General features: G+C 43.3%; 2 long non-coding RNA genes across 2 annotated transcripts; one reads left to right on the top strand and one right to left on the bottom strand.

The window, feature by feature from the left end:
- Positions 1-1,881: 1,881 nt before the first annotated feature.
- LOC115546605 (uncharacterized) lies at positions 1,882-8,956 on the bottom strand. Its single transcript, XR_003977250.1, has 3 exons — positions 8,877-8,956; positions 3,256-3,510; positions 1,882-1,954 (listed from the first exon to the last, which is right to left on the bottom strand). It is a non-coding gene; the product is annotated as an uncharacterized LOC115546605 (long non-coding RNA).
- On the top strand, positions 4,241-5,850 carry LOC115546608 (uncharacterized). Its single transcript, XR_003977252.1, has 2 exons — positions 4,241-4,486; positions 5,446-5,850. It is a non-coding gene; the product is annotated as an uncharacterized LOC115546608 (long non-coding RNA).
- Positions 8,957-19,610: the final 10,654 nt, after the last annotated feature.

Below are 19,610 nucleotides of genomic sequence, written 5' to 3' on the forward strand. Positions count from 1 at the left end.
TGGTTCAGGCCAGAGTTGCTTCTCCTGGAACTGCAAATTTATTTCTGAAGGCATCTCATGTTACAAGAACCAGACATGCGCATCAAGTGACAGCAAGCAGCTTATATATCCTACTAACAAAGTCTTATGCTCATTACACAGAGTCTCTGGAGTCTGAAAGCCAACCTGAATCCTTTGATGACTGGTGTGGTCAACGAATTTGAGATGTGCCACAGTTCGAATTCTGGCACATCACTCTTCAACTGGAACTCCTCCTCTTAACGTTTGTCAAGTCACTGAGGACAGCAAACCTCCCCCTGTACATTGACAGCCTCACACAGCTTGCACCATGGTTTTTCAGCATGGACCACACCAACTATGCACGATGGGTGCCGGTCCACATACGAGACATGATGAGTCTTAGCAAGTCACACCCAGAAATTGCCACTGAATTCACCAATGGCAAATTCACAGTTCACAAGACAAAACGAGTGTTCTCATCCATGGCCATTGACCAGGCTCATGAGCAAAATAATGCTGCTGTGAAGAGTGACGATGGTGCTAAAAAAAAACTTTTTCAAAAGTGGTAAGTAGCCCTTACCCTAACCCTAACCCTAACCCTTCATCTGACGAAGCCTAACCGGGTGAAACGTTAGGAACGCTCTCTATTTCTGTGGATGTAAAGTCAGTTATTCTGGTGAACTGTTGTTTTAGCAACTTTGGAGTTTTTAATTTGGATGTACTTTATTTTAATTATTTTACTTTGTTTGTTTTAACTCAAACAAAGTCTGTTTTTACTTGGTCAACCTGCATTTTGGAGCGATTCAACTTTATTCTTTTTTAACACCTGTGGAAATTACCTCATTCCCTTTGGTTTTAATCGAATCTCCTTCAAATGCTTTTTTGGCTGGTGAGTACAGAGACATCTACGTGTTCAGCTTTTTTTAACTTTGGACTGTAATCAGCTTTTGGGATATTCTACAACCCCATCGGGCGGATCAACGACATCCTGTCACCTAACCCAAGCACAGCCTACCTCCCAGCTAAAGACTACTCGACGGAACCGATTGGGGAAATCGATTTTATTCTTGCTAAGCTAACCATGCCTCCTAGCTAAAAGACATTGCACCAGCTGACCGGTTATGACATTATTATTATTTTACATGCTTTGTTTATCTTATGGTTACAACTGCATCTATTGTTTTAATCGCCATCTTTTGCAAGCTACGGTTTTAACCTTATTCTAATTTGGTGGATTTTACATCTCTCTTTTATCTTTTCCTTCTTTCCTCTATGTTGGTTCTTTTTTAAAAACTCCAACTCCCAAACCCCCTCCTCTTTTTGTAAATAGTCCTAGGCCTTTTTTATTTTCATTCCATTTTATCTTCTAACGAAATGGCTAATGATTTTCGAAATAGGTTTAGCCTATTGGGTAGGCCCACTCACCTTACAGACCCACAGAAACACATAAAATTGACTCCGGTCGGGACGAGTCCTTCAACCGATCTAGACCCGAAATTAATAAAACATTATTTTCAAATATTACAATCAATTCATCATACAGAAATTCTAGAAGTATCTATTAGAACAGGCATCCCACCATTAGGGATGGCTAGGAAAGTGGCTCAACTTACAGCATTCATTAAACCGGCGGCACCTGACGATCTGGTCTTAAACCAAATCAAAGAGAACACAATGGAGTACATGATCATAAATGTAAAGACCTTAATACAACATTATACACATACTATAGCAAAGATCCATACTAACCTGGGGCCATTTAACAATGAGGCCCTCGACAGAGCCCTTCGGTGGGCCCACCAGCGCTATGCCAGACCCCTTACTCCGTCTTCCATCTCCGCACTGCGGCTGCTGCTGTCGGCCCCGGATCCGCCACCGCCTGCCACTCCACTGCTCCTCTCGGACCTTGGGGCCTTTCCACCGCTTCCCAGACGACCACAGTCCACTATGGCACCTTTCAAGCATCGAAACACCTTACAGTTTTTCTCAGTCGCTTTGGTTCATTTCTCAGATCAGAATTGAAATTCTCAAAACTACCTGTTCAATCTTCACATCAGTGTGTCACTTGTGCACATGAAAAAAACAGTTTCTCATTTATTTGAACACGTTGCGAATGCTTTGGTACATCCATGCACATGATTATGTACAATTCTCTGCTCTTTCCTACATTATCAATTGCTTATATCATGTTGATCAAAATGTATTGTAATGGTCTCTATGGAATAGTCTCACCCCCACAACTTTTAGGTATTAGTTCATTGCATAAGTCTTTACATGCAAAATGGTTGAACAAGTTGTCATAATATGTCAAGCCTATTTCTATACATTTCTATACACTGGCATTAGACTCTTTTTTTTGTTTTTTCTATATCTGTCCTGAATTGGTCAATTGCTACCAGGTGAATCTTGACTTTCCCTAAAGAAGGGAAATCTGTGAAGTGTTAGATCAACCAACGATCAACCAGTACTGGAATAGCTCAAAGGTGCCTCTCCTGAGCCATGAACTGGCAAGTATATAGCTGGAGCAACACAATGTTACATTGTCTGAGAATTTGTGGCCCAACAGACAGGAACGTCAGGAGTTGTAGGATGACTGCACTGTAATTCCTACAGCAATGCATGTACAGTTTACCCTAAGGAGATTTTCCTATGTTCACATTTCGAGCAATGACATGGTCTGTCAACAAATTACAGCACAAATAGTCAAAGCTTAAATGTGAATCTTGTCCAATCTCTTGCAATCAATCTCCCACATACACTAAGGTGTAACTTACAATTTACAGTAATTGTCTTCAAAACTTTAGACATAGTTTACATCAGAACATCCCTCCAGAGGACACTGTTATATTGACAACATGACTAAGCAATTTGACTGTCTTATCCGTAGACAATGACACAAGGACTTGTCATTCTGATGGCACTGACATGTTCATTGAAACAGATATTTACTTTTTAGAGATGAACTAAGGATTTTGAGCAAGAGGCTGGCTTTTGCAGTTAATCCATGGTGTTTTGCTATTTGAACACATTGTTTTGAGAAATGCACTTACTGCTTTGCAAATTTCAATTCTGATCTGAGAAATGTACCAAAGCGTCTGAGAAAAACTGTAATGCTACCGTCCAGGCCACTAACTATTCCTTCCCTTCTTACCCTTCCAACTCTATGCCCTAACTTAACCCAACGTTTTCCTACATCTGCCCCTCAACCACCGCGACCTAGCCGCGTCCCGCTACCACAAGGCCCACAGCGCTTACCAGTGACCAGGCCACGTCCTCCTCCGGTCGTCCCACCGGTGCGGACCACCTCGGCAGTCATTGACCCTCCTGGCGTCCTGGAGACGAGCCTTGGATCTCCCACGCCGGACCCGGAGCCCCCAGTCACCATTCCCGCTTCCTCAGCCCCTAGACCCAACCGTCTCTCCCTCGCAAGTGCCGCGACCCGGAAGCGACTCTGTCCGTCGTCCTCCTCGCCGGCGCTGACCACTCCACCACCTGGTCAGGCGGTGTTACCTTCCATGACAAGGAACAAGATAATCATCACTAAGAATGGCTCAATTCAGAACTCTGACTCACTCACAGGTTGCGTGGAGATTCACCCTTGCCCTCTCACGCCTCCTCTGACCACTCCTGCTGTTGTTGCCCTTGTCCCAGTGGGAAAAGGTCTGAGTCGCCAAACCCCGACTTCTCCTTCCCTTTTCTCTTCCCCTATGCTCAGTGCTTCCTACCACCAGCCCTGCATACACCCCCTACGAACCGCAAAGCCACTATGTGGTCCCTTTCTATTAGAAAACACATGATTATCACGGGCGATTCCAACTTGGCCCGCATCCCAAAAAGAAAAATGGACGACATCCAGATAGATAGCTTTCCAGGAGCCACATTAAGACATCTAACAGCCATCTTGCAGAAACACACATCTGCCAGATCGGACACTAAGCTCTTCTTATTGTCTATTGGCATAGACAACTGCCTTAGACAACAGACAGCTATCACAATAATTAAGGACACCCGACGTTTAATTAGGACGGCCAGAGAAACATTCCCCCAGGCTCGCATTGCAATTCCCCTCATAACGGTATCTATCAGGCTATCCGCCACCCAACTCCGTTGTGTCAAGTCTTTTAATGACTTTGTGAGGGAGAATATCGAGGACGTTGACTCACGTGCTGGTTATCTCAACACACTGTCGACGCTTAAGGTAAGGTGACCAGACGTCCCCGATTTCCGGGCACAGTCCCCGTTTTCGGTGATCTGTCCCCGGTCAAAGCTGTCCCCGGAAATGTCCCCGATTTTGACACTGAATGGGGGGAAAATGCGCGCAGACTCAAACACCAGTTATTACGGTAGTCATTTAACGCATCACCAGAGAAGACGTCGTATGACGTACAGACGTTATCAGGACGTATGACCAGACGCAGCAGCGTCAACAACAACAATCTAGAGGCGGCAAAAAATGAAAAAGAGAAGATCAGCGGTCTCATAAATGGTATGTTGTGTATGAAGTTATTTATTTTGCGTGAATTGGCAGTAGACTTGGCTGTGTGTGTGTGTGTGTGTGTGTGTGTGTGTATGTGTGTGTGTGTGTGTGTAGTGATGTAACGTTAAAATAAGTATGATTGTTTATCTGAACTGAAGACCTAACGTAACTTAATAAAAGTCAGTGAACGTTAACATCATGACAATGTTTTCATATCTGTCATTAGTGAAGCTGTAATGTTAACGTTAGCATGAGATTACCAGGTGATGGCATTGTATGTGGCTCTGTTTTGGAAGAGGGGGAGGTGGAAGACTGCTTTGGTAGCATATGATTTTCCTGTAGGCATAGGGACCTGAGACTGTTAAAATAATAATAATGATGATATTATTAATTAATAATAAATTAATTAATAATAAGTCAATGGTTGATAGTTGTGTGTGTTAGGCTGCTGTTTTTTGTGTCGGGCTGTGTGGGTAACCAATGACTGTAGTAGTTATAAATGCAGACAATTTGATTAGCTGATGCCCTGAGTCACTGTTTTATATGTCACCGTTTTTAGTAAAGGTATAATAAATAAATAAATAAATAAGTAAACAACACTGAAGGAGAGAAGAGGAAAAGAGCAGAGAATAGTGTGGAAAGGCGGAAATAAAGAAGTAAACAACAGAGGGAAGCTAAGGAGAGAAGAAAGAAGGGTGAAGAAAAGAAAAGCATTGAAGGAGAAGAGAACAGACGAGAGTATTACATCTTTTTATATGTTTTGACTTGGTAATTATTATTAATTACATCTTGATGATATTTACTAGCTACTGGTCTGGCAGCTGTCTTTGCACATGACACTTAACTTTGGAAGAGAGATTTTTTTCTCATGACGTATTATTCTATATTTGTGTTTTTGACACTTATGTGCACTACTGATACATGATATTTGTGGGTGCTGATATTTTTTATTTATTAACCTTTTGCAGGGGCGCCACAAGGGATGTTGGGCCCCATGAAAAGATATCACACTGGGTCCCACCATCACACACAGGCAACGCCAACCATGTGCAGTTTCTGTAACCACACCTCTACCTGTGAAGGCTTCAATTATCTTATAGTCCGATACTAACTTTACAATATCTACTGACACTGAGCTGTGATAATATAACACTGTGAAGACATGCAGGAAACATTCTGCATACTGAGAAAGTGTTTGTTTAATTATAAATTTCATTTTCTATTAAAATCCATTAATGATGTTTCTTTTAACCTAACTAATGTTCTAATATTTTTTAAGGGCCCCTGTCAGTCACTGGCCCACAGAATTGTCCTAACTTTTCGCCCCCTAATGGCGCCTCTGACCTTTTGTGTAATAAAAGCTGGTTAAAATACATGAAAAAGTACTTGTCCCCATTTTTTATTTCATAATGATAATATGTAAGGATTTTTCCCCGCCGCATTGAAAATGTCCCCGATTTTCATTTCAGAAATCTGGTCACCTTAGCTTAAGGTACGAACACACCAAACGCGTAACCCGCGTAAGATTCACGTGCGTAACGCAGCTAAAATGTTGCTTGACCGTTTTGTGTCAAAAATGGTCCTACGTACGCAGCTACGCGCCTGTGGCTGCGCTTGATTTAGGAGTCCGAGGAAGGAAACCCAAACGCCGCCGTGTTTGGGTGCATGATAGAGCTTGGATCGGGTTAGATTAAAGGTTGGGTAGGTGATTTGGGAAACGCCAGCAGATTTTGAAAATACACAACTCAAATGGTCCTACCCCCTCTCCTTCAACGCTGACTCTGACTCCACCCATTCCAAGTACCTGGACGCGCAATCATGCACGAGCGCGAACAGAGATGCGCGAGAGCGAGCCAGGCTAGCGTAGGTTTTCGTTTAACAACATGGCACTACATTCAGCTGTAAGTTGCACCCAGTACCGCGGGAAGTAGGAGTGCTGGGGGTGCTGCAACACCCCCTGTCCGAGGCCCTGTCTTATCACAGAAAACTATCATTTCTAAACACTCCGGCCAAAGTGGAGATTTCTGAAAACGCCGGTTATGTGTTGTCGTGTCAACGGGGAGAAACGGGATTTTAGGTTCTGAAGCGTCACATTATGCACCAGGAAATGCTTAACGTCATGTGAGCGCCCGCTGTACCGTATTGGTCCGAATATAAACACAAACCCCATTGTAAGACGACCTATATTTGGAAAAAAGATTTGAAGACCAGATCCGTTTTTTATGAATTAATAAATTGTATTCATTGAAATAATAAACGAAAATAAAAAGGCATCGAATAAAACACTGCATTGCCACTAAACAGTAGTGCAAATAGGCCGTACTGATGTGTACACCAAAGACTATTCCTGACACTCCTCTGCCCCGCTGTGTTCGCTCTGGCTGTGGTCGCTCCGAACTGTTTCGGCCCGTGGCAAAGCGAGTCATCCTCGCTGCTGTCCAAGGCATTTTGAGACGCAGCATTTATTTAATGCTCATATGACCTAGTGCTGAAGGTTATATGAAAAAGTGTGAGGGTAGCGGTGGTGCGCTAAACTTGTTCTGTGAGCAGCTGGATGTGAACGATCGATTTTCAACTGTCCGCGCATGCACTGGTGTAATTGAGCTGCGCTGCTATACATCTTTTTTTATCAATGTAACGAGTTGCGAGTCTAGTGCAGGCTGAGTTTTTTTTTTTCCCAGCACCCCCTGCTGAGAATACGTTCTCGCTGCAATGGTTGGACCAGATGTTATAAACATTAAACGGTCACATAAATCATTACTATTTTTAGAAAATGTATGTTTGTTTCATATAATTGTATTGGAAGTCCTGGTTTTCACTAGGGTTGCCGCGGTGTGGACATTTTCACACCGAGTAATACACTCGTCTCCACACCGGTATTACCGAGTATAAACGGTATAAACTTTGAAACTAGGTCAACCGCCACACAAGCATCGGTTTTTAGACCCTTCTCGTCCTTCAGTTGCCGCCAACGTTCGAAAGCAGCGCCTAGGATTATTCTTGATTTCAGTTTTTCTCTTTCAGCGTTTTTATTATCAATTACTCTCTGAAAAAGAGTTTTCCTTCTCTTTGCTGGTGGTGGTGGTGGTGGTGGGGATGGTGGCGTCTTGTCTGCCATGGAAATTGTCTTCTACTGCTAGGTCCAAATGTGGATTAACTAGTTCCAGTAGCTACCGCAGGTTAACAACAAACAGGAGCTTGCTCTGGGTCACGAGCTCTGGGTCACGAGTACTGCACGAAGGGGTCGCGCGCGGGGCGCGGGGGAGGGGGACTGCAGTACGACCGTTTGATTGACGTACTTACTGTCCAATGCAACTCGGTGGCAATGGAAATGATTGGCTGGAGTTTTTCGAGCCCTGCCCGTTCCACAGATGATTGACTTGTTTAATTTTCATGTCAGTACTTCTAACTCAGTGGCTGTAAGCGGGTTATGATAAGGATTTCAAGTAATTTTGCAAAAATGGCCAAAAAAGCAAATCACCTATACAACCTTTAAATAATCTCAGATATAAATAACAATAATCGGGTTAAAAAACTTCACATGGTGTGTCTGGTGTGTTTCCAGCATTCGTAGTGTTGATCAGCAGAGATATAGTCCGCCAAGACGTTGAGGTTGCATAGCAACCAGAGACGCTGTCCATGCAAGTGAATGGAGCGTTCCCTCTTCGTCATAACTATCAAACCAAACATCCTTCACATTCACCGAGCGAACATTATGAAAGTGTTGCATATTCTCGAAGAAAGTTGTCCAATCCCGGGTTGCTTTAACTCACTTCATTTATTATAAAGTCGTCGGCATGTTTCGGCATGGTAAGTGAAGCTATACGGAGGGAATTCTAGGAATCGTGTAGAACACGTGTGAGAGGAAAATACCGTGATCTACTTCAAGCCCCCGGGCTTAGGCCCGGGGGCTCTCTGCTCGTCTACCTATTGATCTCTGGCCATCTCCACCCCTTGTCCTCAGGTAGAGACCGTCAAGTGGGCGTGGCCTAGTGGGCGTGGCCGGGGTGCCGTACTGGCTTCGGCTTCTTCGTATATATAAAAGCGCTGCTATCTGTGGCTGGAGCAGCCTCCAATAAGATCTTGCTCCGCTTGTGGCTATGTATAGTATTTACGGCTTATGTTTGGTCCTGCTTCATTGGGTCTATGTGTGGGTAGCTTAGATTCTTAAAATACGTAACAAAAGTAAAATGCACATTTCTCGCTAAAAATGTTTACATAAACGCATTTAATGGCGTAACTATGTTACTATTTCAGGAGATCCTCGAACGAGGCCTCACCTTCATCACGACACCGTCACTCCCAGACCGTGACCTATTGAGATGAGATCTACATACTTACCACAGACGGTTAAAAATTCTCGATTATTTTAAATATAACACAGATTATTTTTACTTACCTTTTACTACGCCGTCTATCTGGGAACCAGCCTTGAAGTCCGTCTCGAAGCCTATACGCCAGCTCATCGATCAGGACCTCCGCCTCTTCCGTGACCTCCGACCTCGACGTCCTGTAGGGGAGGCCAATATTACTGTCCATCAACAACAGGCCCTCAACAAACTAAAATCTCACCATGAGATTATTATTAAACCGGCGGATAAGGGAGGGCAAATTGTAATACAGGACCGTACTAATTACATTCTGGAGGCGACGCGTCAACTTAATGACCCGGTCTACTATCGCCCTCTCACGGATCCTCTGTACCTTGAGATTCAGACAATGGTTAGGCTTTTAATTGACCAGATGAGGGAAAAGCATCTCATCAACGCAAAACAGGCACACTACCTATACGGCCCGGATCTCCCTCCGGCGAGATTATTTTACCTTCTCCCCAAAATACATAAACCCCCAGAGAATTGGACTGTTCCATTCGTGGTTCCTCCAGGACGCCCCATAGTTAGCGATGGGGCTAACTATGTGGCTCCGAATCATACTACCTGGCGGAGTTCATACTTTTACATTAACCCCCTATCTCACACTCACCCGAGCTACCTTAAGGACACATACACCTTTGTCAACAAGTTGAAGAATCTCACCGTCCCTGATAACACGTTTATCTTTTCAATCGACGTTGACTCCTTGTACACGAACGTCGACACTGTCCTGGGCCTCGAGGCTGTGAAGAAAGCATTGTCTTCGTCACCGGATTCATCTCGTCCCAACACATTTATTTTAAAGTTTTTAGAAATTACCCTTACCCGCAACAACTTATTATTTGATAAATCCTTCTTTCTACAAATATGCGGCTGCGCAATGGGAAGGAAATATTCACCGGCCTACACAGACATCTATCTGGCAGACTGGGAGGAATCTGCATTCCTTAAATGCCCGTCACGCCCCCTAGTCTATTTCCGTTACTTAGATGATATCTTTGGCCTCTGGGACGAATCAGAAACAGAATTTAACCATTTTATACATATCCTTAACTCACACCACCCCCGTATCAAACTCAAACACACTCTCCATCTCCAGCAGGTCCCCTTCCTAGACACAGTAGTTTTCTTCACAGACACGAAGGATGGACACAAAACATTAGCAACCAAGGTTTATTTTAAAGACACTGACAGGCATTCCTTATTATTTAACACCAGCTACCATCCCAGGCATACTTTCAGCTCCATCATCAAGTCCCAACTAATCCGTTTCCACCGCATCTGCTCTCTACCTCATCACGTAGAGGAGGCCACCAGGACCCTTTTCAAGGCCCTTAGACCTCGCGGCTATTCCAAACGTTTTCTTCTGACTATTAAAGGGAAAGTGACCGCCCTCTTCCAGCCAGACCGGCCCGTTCTCCCTGAAAAAAAGAACACAGAACAAAAGTTAATTCCATTAATTACTACATTTTCGCGACAACTAGGCCCCCTCAAGCAAGCTAAAAAGCAACATTTTAATTCTGCCATACCTCAAACCGCCCCACTCGCTTCTTTTAAAATACTAATGTCCTACCGCCGTAATAAAAACCTACAGGACATTTTAGTCCATACGACTCCCCACTCTCCCTTACCCCACTCTTCTCACCCTCTCTAACTCTAAACCCTTCAACGTCCTATCACCCCTCTGCCCTCTGGGTTTGAGATGTGAATAGGATATCAGAGATGCCCAGAAAGGCAGGGGAGAATGTAGGGACAGACATCCCACACCTCCTTACCTCTGACTCCCCACCCTTTTACCCCCACCACTCTTCTCACTCTCTCTAAACCTAAACCCTTCAACATTTAAAATTTAAAAAGTTTGTTTTTAATCCTAAACCTAACCTTTAGCTTTATTCCCTAAACCCATCCCTAAAACCATTTTTTATTTATTTAGAATGATATTGTTACGGATTTTAAGCACATAAACTGCCCCCACATAGCCACTAGGAAGCAGGTCGTGTGCGGTCGCATCGATCTGGTCTTCAGATTAAAGTTGTGCAAAGCATTGCGTACTAATCAGGGAGGCATTTTTGAGGCAGCTATGTAGAAAAACCATATGGAACATCTTTTATTCCAATACTATAACTAACTCCTTCCTGAAGCCAAGCAAGCAAAGACGACAAAATGCCACCGAAGAAAACAGCAAGCCAGCCTGACGAGGCGGAGGAGATTAGAAGATCGCTTGATTTCTTGTCAGCTGAGGTGGCAAAAATCTCTGCGCAACAAACAAAAATCATGGATCTGATGGGTGAAATCCACACACTCAAGATACAAAACATCGAAAAGGACACAAAAATCACGCTACTGGAAAACCGAGTGGACGATCTCGAGCAATACTCCCGCATGAATGATTTAATCATCAGCGGTCTGAGGACCAAACACCGGAGCTATGCCAGGGCTGCTGCGGCATCCGAGGACACCGCCGCCGGGAGGCAAGGGACCGACGCTTCCGAGGACGACCGCGAGTCGCTGGAGCAACAGGTCCTTTGCTTTTTGGAAAGCAAGGGCATCTCTGTTGACAGCGGAGACATCTAGGCCTGTCACACCCTGCGTAGTAAAAACAAAACGATCGCGCCTGCAATAATAATCCGGTTTACCAACAGAAAGAACCAACAAGCAATCATCAGACAAGGAAGGAAATTAAAAGGAACCGACGTCTACATAAACGAAAACCTCACAAAGAAGAACGCGGACATCGCAAGGAAAGCACGCATCCTAAGAAAACAAAACAAGATTCAAGCAACATGGACTTCAAACTGCAAAGTATTCATTAAACTGAATGGAACCACTCCTGAGTCAGCGAAAGTGCTCCTCGTCAGAGACGTTACCGAGCTGGATAAGTTCGAGGTATGAAAGAAAAAACACAAGGTAACATAATACACCCTGAAGTGAACACACCTAGAACACCCATGACAAGTTCGGACTATAATCTATCAACAGAATATGAAAAACTGGATTTGAAATGTTTTGAATACACAGAACATAAACCGCAAGACATTGAAAATGACATCGATCCTGAAAACAATTTTTATAATAACACACACAGCCATTGTGAATATTATACAGAAGAACAATTCAGAAAAAGTGTAATAATGGACGGGTCAATATCCATCATACATTTTAATAGCAGGAGCCTTAATTCAAACTTATCAAAAATTAAACATTGTTTAAGGCAACTGGACAAAAAATTCACTATAATTGCAATAACTGAAACATGGCTTAGTGAAGAGAGAGGTAACATGGTGGATATTGAGGGATATGAAATGTTTTTTCTTAACAGGACTCAATCGAAGGGTGGTGGTGTTGCACTATGTATTGATATCAGCTGCAAAAGTAAATATGCCAGTAAAATGACATTTGCATTGGACAACATCATGGAATGCATTACTGTTGAAATTGAGATGGAAAAATCTAAAAATATTCTGATAAGCTGTGTGTACAGAAAACCTGGTTCTTGTGTTGACACATTTAAGGAAAAGTTAGCTGAATTATATCACAACATAAATAACAAGAAAATTGTGTTTGTCTGTGGAGACTTTAACATTGATTTGTTAAACCCGCAAGAACACAATTCAACAGCAGAATTTATTGATTCAATGTATAGCAACAGCTTATATCCAACAATCACACGTCCAACCAGAATTACAACACACAGTGCTACACTAATTGACAACATATTCACAAATGTCTGGGATAGGAAAGTTCACAGTGGTTTAGTAATAAATGACACAAGCGATCACCTGCCAGTCTTCGCAACCATACAGAGCTGTACGAGGATAAAAAAAGACACCACAACGGTCAAAATAACCAGACATAAAACACAAAACGCTATTAATTCCTTTAAAGAAGACCTACTGAGACAAGACTGGAACAAGGTATATGTTAAAGGTGCAAATGAAGCCAATGAATCATTTCTGGAAATTGTAGCAGAACTGTATGAAAAAAATTGTCCTCTAGTAAAGAAAATAGTGAAACCAAAATATGCTGAGAAACCATGGATAACTAAAGGAATATTGAAAGCATGTAAGAAAAAAAATTCATTATATAAAGAATTTTTAAGGAAAAGAACAACAGAAGCAGAACAAAAATATAAGACATATAAGAATAAACTAACAAAAATTATGAGACACAGCAAAATGGATCACAATAGCAATTTACTGGAGGACAACAAAAACAATATTAACCCTTTAACTGCCTGCTCAACCGTTTGGTAGAGCTCATTTTACGTCACAATATCTTATTGATAGGAATGTTTAACTTAATTCAACCTGATTGAGTCATCTCTACCATTCGGTTGAGGTATGTTATCCCAAAGACCGCCACTAGATGTCACTGTTTTTTCCAATAGTACGCCTTTTAAGTCTCACTCAAAACAGGAAATCCCAAACGAGAAAATAACTCCCAACATGTGGACGGCTTTTGGTTAAAATTTGAAAGGTAGGTACATTTTTTCAACATATTATAGTATAAGAAAGCTTACTGAACAGAATGTTGTTAAATTATTCCGCAAAATAAACTCTTTTACATGTTAAATATTTTTTTCTAAACTACATCAACCAAACGGTTGATTTGGCACTTTATGGTAGACATAGAAAAATTAAGCTAATCTCATTTATAATGAACAATGTTCTATGAAATCAAAACCTTTTATTTGTTATTGCTTTAAATACTAAACATTTAATGTTATTCCAACATAAATGTGCCGAAATAATTTCTTTATTATGTAGTTTTGACACTTTCTGAGTTGTTTTCAAAATAAATGTGGTAAATATCACCAAAAAAAATCGGGAAAATTCTAACTATCACAACTATTTCCAATTTAACCAAATGAAACATGCTGGTATACTAATGAATACCATTGAAGAATAATGTGGTTTGTTATTTCATTTTTTTAATTGTTTTTAAAATACTAGATGGATGCTAAGAGTTTCTACGGTGCAAGACAACGCACTCTCCTGGCCCTTGTACCAGAACATCCTGAAGATTCTGATGCTGATCTGAGTGATAATGATGACCTAATAGAGGATCCGGATTATCATCCCACACCAGCAGAAGTTGCTGGTGACAGTCCTTTTGAATCCCTGGAAGAAGAGGCTCCCTCAACAAGCAGCTCCACTACACAGCCGCCTCTCAAAAAAAGCAGAAAAGGAAAGAGCTCCCTAAAAACAGTTTCCTTGGAGGAGACGGGGGATACCCCTGACCCAAGTTCGCCCTCAGGTCCAAACAAAGGAAAAGAGATCATCATCTGGAAGCATGAAGACATTGAGGGATTTGAGGCTCCGGTTTCAAGATTTGAATCCCCTGAGGCTGTACAGACACCATTCCAGTACTTCAAAAGGCTTTTCACTGATGAGATGATAAAACATATTGGCCATCATACCAATCTCTACTCCGCCCAAGAGTTGGGGGATCCCATCAAGACCAGCCCTGAAGAGATACAAGATTTCCTGGCAATCTTACTCTTCATGGGTGTTTTTACCTTCCCATCACTGGAGGACTACTGGCGCTATGAGTCACGTTTCGACGTGATAGCTGATATCATGCCAAAGAAGAGATTCCAGCTTTTACGCAGGTACATTCATTTCAATGACAATCATCAGTGGAATCAGAGTCCAGACCGATTCTACAAAATCCGTCCCCTTTTTAATATGCTTCGAGAGCAATGCCTTCTGATTCCATCCACTTACAAACACAGTGTGGATGAAGTCATGGTCGCATATAAAGGCACAAGGGCTGGCAGTCTTTGCCAATATATTGCAAACAAGCCAGATAAATGGGGCTTCAAGATGTTCTGCCGAGCCAGTTCATCTGGCATCATCCACGACCTGCTGATGTACCAAGGGGCATCCACATTTTTCAATGTTGTCCTCAGTGAGCAGGAGCAGACGTTACTTTTGGGAGCAAAAGTAGTGACAACGCTGTGCAAGACCATAGCACAGCCACGCCTTTCTGTCGTCTTCTGTGACAACTACTTCACCAGTTTTAACTTGGTCAGAGACCTGCACACATTGCTGGGTGTCAAGTGCATTGGCACCGTCCGACCAAACCGTATTGGTGGAGCTCCCTTGATGACAGACAAAGAGCTGATGAAGAGAGGGCGTGGAGCATGTGATTACATGTCTGCTGACGGAGTGGTTGCAGACAAATGGTTTGACAACAAATGTGTCAATCTTCTGAGCAACGCTTGTGGGATCATGCCTTTTTCAACGGTGAAACGGTGGAGCAAAGAGTCTAAGGCAAAGATTGCTGTCCCATGCCCGTCACTCATCCCTGCCTACAATGAGCATATGGGAGGGATTGATCTGTCCGACATGCTTGTGCACCTGTACAAGACCCCAGCCAAGTCAAGGAGATGGTACTTTCCCCTCTTCGGATACATCCTTGACTTGTGCATCGCCAATTCCTGGCTGGTCTACAAAAGGGACTGTGGCCTACTGAACGAGAAACCCTTGTGTCTAAAAAGGTTTCGCCTGGCAGTCGCCCACAGTCTGATCAAAGTCAACAAGTATGCAACCAAAGTTGGCCGACCATCATTCAGCTCTCCCCCACCAGAGAATCAAAAATACACTCCACGACCCTCACGACCAAAACCCCAACCAGATGTGCGCTATGACAACATGGGACATTGGCCACTTCACAGTGACAAGCGGGGGCGATGCAACCTCTGTCCGAAGGGTGTGTCAAGATGGAAATGTCAGAAATGCAATGTTTTCCTGTGTTTGTCTGCAAACCAGGAATGCTTTGCAGCATACCACCAGAAGTAAAGTGGATTTAAAAGCATTGGTGCTGTTGCACTGATGCTTTGTGTTGTTAAAATGTGTTTGTGTCTTTTGCAATGTGTTGTACAACTGTTTTTGCATTGTTTTCCAATTGGAAAGTGGATCTAATGCTCAAAGAGCATGGTGCTGTTGCATTGGTGCTGTTGCCCCACCACAGAGATCAGTTGTGTTGAGATAAAGAATATCAAAAGTGTAATGTGTCCTTGTGTTTTCCAATGTTTCCCAGCTTTTGCATTGTTCTCTAATGTTTAATTGCAAACCAGCTTAGTATTCAACTAGGAATGTGCATTTTTCGCCCCAAAAATAATTGTGCTGTTGGACCACCACACAATGAAAGTGTGATGAGATATGTTAGAGGTGCAATTTTTATCCTGTGTGTTTTGCAATGCTGATAATATAAAAAAAAATGGATCCAATGGTAAAATATTTGACTTTTTCTACTATTTGGAGCTCTTTGTCGGAGTTCCGGTACTTCGACCATTAAGTGACATCTCAACCGTTTGGTAGAGGCTGATATTTAAAAAAATATGGGTCCTGTTGAATTATTTTTTATTGATTCTGATTATAATCAACCCAAGGGAATACAAAATGCAAAAAAATATTTTTTCCATAGCAGCTTTCTTGGTGCGGCAGTTAAAGGGTTAAAAATACATGGAATGTATTAAATGCCATTATCAAAAAAAGAAGGGGAAAGGCAGAATATCCAAACTCTTTCATGTCTCCAAATAACAAAACAATCACTGATATGGCTTCAGCTGCAGAGGAATTTAATACATTCTTTGTCGGGGTTGGTCCTGGTTTGGCCGGGAAAATTCCAAATACTAGTATTAGTGATGGTGTAGAAAGTAAAGACATATATAATAATAATAATAATGCATTTTATTTATAAAAGCGCCTTTCAGGTCACTCAAGGACACTGTACATCACACACAATAAAACACACAATGAAATATACAAAAAACGTGATAAAATAGACATAGAAAGGACAACATAATAAGTTAAAATACATAGGGCAGAATGGCAGGAAGCATGGAGATTAGAGAGAGTAGGCAGTCCGAAACAGGTGGGTTTTTAGTTGTGCTTTGAAAATGGGGAGAGAGTCACAGTTTCGGAGGTCGGGTGGTAGAGAGTTCCAGAGCTGGGGAGCAGAGCGACTGAAGGCTCTGCCCCCCATAGTGCTGAGGCGGGCAGGGGGCACAGAGAGGTGGATGGAGGAGGAGGATCGAAGGGAACGGGTGGGGATGTTAATGTGCAGGAGATCAGAGAGGTAGGGAGTGCTGCGAGGTTGTGGATGGCCATGAATGTAAACACTAGGAGTTTGTAGTTAATGCGGTGGGTTACGGGGAGCCACTGGAGCTGCTGGAGGACAGGGGTGATGTGATGGTATGAGGGGGTCTTTGTGATGATGCGGGCGGCAGAGTTTTGGACCAGTTGTAGTTTGCGGAGGGACTTGTGGGGGAGGCCGAAGAGGAGAGAATTGCAGTAGTCCAGACGGGAGGTGACGAGGCTGTGAACAAGGATGGCGGTGGTGTGGGGGGTGAGGGAGGGGCGGAGTCTGTTGATGTTGCGGAGATGGAAATATGCAGTGCGGGTAATGGTGTTGATGTGAGAATGGAAGGAAAGTGTGCTATCGAGGATGACACCCAAGCTCTTAACCTGAGGGGAGGGGGAAACTGAGGAGCTGTCGATGGTGAGAGAGAAGGTATTGACTTTCGCTAGTGTGGATTTAGTGCCGAGGAGGAGCATTTCAGTTTTATTGCAGTTTAGTTTAAGGAAGTTTGAGGTGAACCAGGTTTTTATTTCGGAGAGACAGTCGGTGAGGGAGGGGGGTGGGAGTGAGGAATTGGGTTTGCAGGAAAGGTAGAGCTGGGTGTCATCCGCGAAGCAGTGGAACTGGATATTGTATTTGCGGAGGATGTGGCCGAGAGGGAGGAGATAGATGATGAATAGAAGAGGCCCCAGGACAGATCCCTGGGGCACACCAGTAGTGACTGGGGAGGGATTGGAGGTGAAGGATTTAAGCTGGATGAACTGGGTGCGGCCTGTGAGGTAGGAGTGGAACCAGCTGAGGGGGGTGTGGGAGAGGCCAATCGAGGAGAGTCTACTGAGAAGGATGGGGTGTGAGATGGTGTCGAACGCTGCACTCAGATCGAGGAGGATGAGGATGGAGAAGGAACCAGAGTCAGCTGCAATGAGGAGATCGTTAGTGATTTTGATGAGGGCGGTCTCTGTGCTGTGACGGGGGCGGAAACCGGACTGGAAAGGCTCGTAGAGTGAGTGGAGGGATAAGTGGGAGTGAAGTTGGGAGGCGACAATCTTTTCTAGGGTTTTGGAAATGAATGGTAGGTTAGAGATGGGGCGGAGGTTACTGAAGTTGTTGAGTTCTGAACCGGGTTTCTTTAATATGGGGGTGACAGCGGCAGTTTTGAAAAGTGAGGGGACTATTCCAGATGAGAGTGAGGAGTGAATGATGGCGGTGATGAGAGGGAGGAGGGAGGGGAGGCAGGATTTGACTAGGGTTGTGGGGAGGGGATCAAGCTGGCAGGTGGTGGGCTTAGATTTGAGAATGAGAACGGAGAGGTCGGAGGCAGTGGGGAGAAGAAAACTGGCGAAGAGATGGCAAGTAGGGGGAAGTGCAGGTGGGGAGAGAGGGGGGGAATTGGGATGTAGGTGCTGATGAATGGTGTGGATTTTCAGATTGAAATAGTCCAAGATGGAATTGCAGGATTCAGTGGAGTACAAGTGGGGGGGGAGAGAATTGGGTGGGTGGAGGATTTTTTTGAGAACCGAGAAAAGGGTTTTTGAGTTACCTTCATTGGTTAAAATGAGGCCGGAGTAGTAGGTGGATTTGGTCAGGGATATGAGGTCCTTATATTGTGCAATGTGGGAGGTGTACATGTCATTGTGGATGGTGAGACCGGTTTGTTTATAAAGTCGCTCAAGTTGACGGTTTTTAGCTTTCATGGACCTGAGCTCGGGGGTAAACCAGGGGGCAGATGTGGAAAAGGAAACAGACCGGGTTTTTACGGGGGCGATAGAGGTGAGAGTGTTTGTGAGGCAGGTGTTGTAAAGAGTGACGAGTTCATCAGGGTTTGAGGTAGAGTCGGTGGTCGGAACTGTCAATGAGGGAGCAGAGGGTGGCAATGTTAATGTTCTTGATATCGCGAATCAAGAGCCTAACCCTAACCATATATGTTGATGAAACAATGTTTCTAAGAGGGACTGAGGAAAAAGAAATTATTGACACTGTAACTGAAGAGCAAAAAGTCCACAGACTGTCATGATATTGATATGTGCACTGTCAAAAATGTAATTGAATGTATAGCTAGGCCTCTAACCCACATTTGCAATCAGTCTCTTCAAACCGGTGTGTTTCCAAACAATATGAAAACAGCTAAAGTCATACCAATACATATAGTACAGCGGTTAAGCCCTCAAATCAAGGGGAATTGTGCACTTTTTGAAAGAAACATGAAACATCTACCATAGTTAGGTTATACCATTAGGTTCATTTTCAGATTTGGAGGGAAGTCAGATTTGACCTCTGAGGCCCGGTAGAGGTCAAATCCAAAATGGCCGCCATTAATATTCAAAAGTGCCTCACGTTGGAACCAAACACAGTAGAAAAACACTTAAGGTGTCATTTCCCACTTACTTTTGGGTGCCCATTCTGTATCTGATACATTTGAAACCACCAGAATTCAAGAAAATGCATTTATGTAAAGGTCAATGTAAAAAAAAACATAAAAATATTCATTTTTTATGTACCCCAATTAATTTCTTTGTTGTCTCTGTATTATTCAGTTATTAGTTGTTATTTCATGAGATGTGTGGCTAATTTAATTCCTTCACAGCACAGAATTATCCACAGGTGACCCCCTAGACCATTTTCACAGACCACCTGCAATACCACCGCTGACCACTGGTTGAAAAACCCCTGCT

Source organism: Gadus morhua, chromosome 7 (assembly GCF_902167405.1).
Source record: "Gadus morhua chromosome 7, gadMor3.0, whole genome shotgun sequence".
NCBI classification, from domain to species: domain Eukaryota; kingdom Metazoa; phylum Chordata; class Actinopteri; order Gadiformes; family Gadidae; genus Gadus; species Gadus morhua.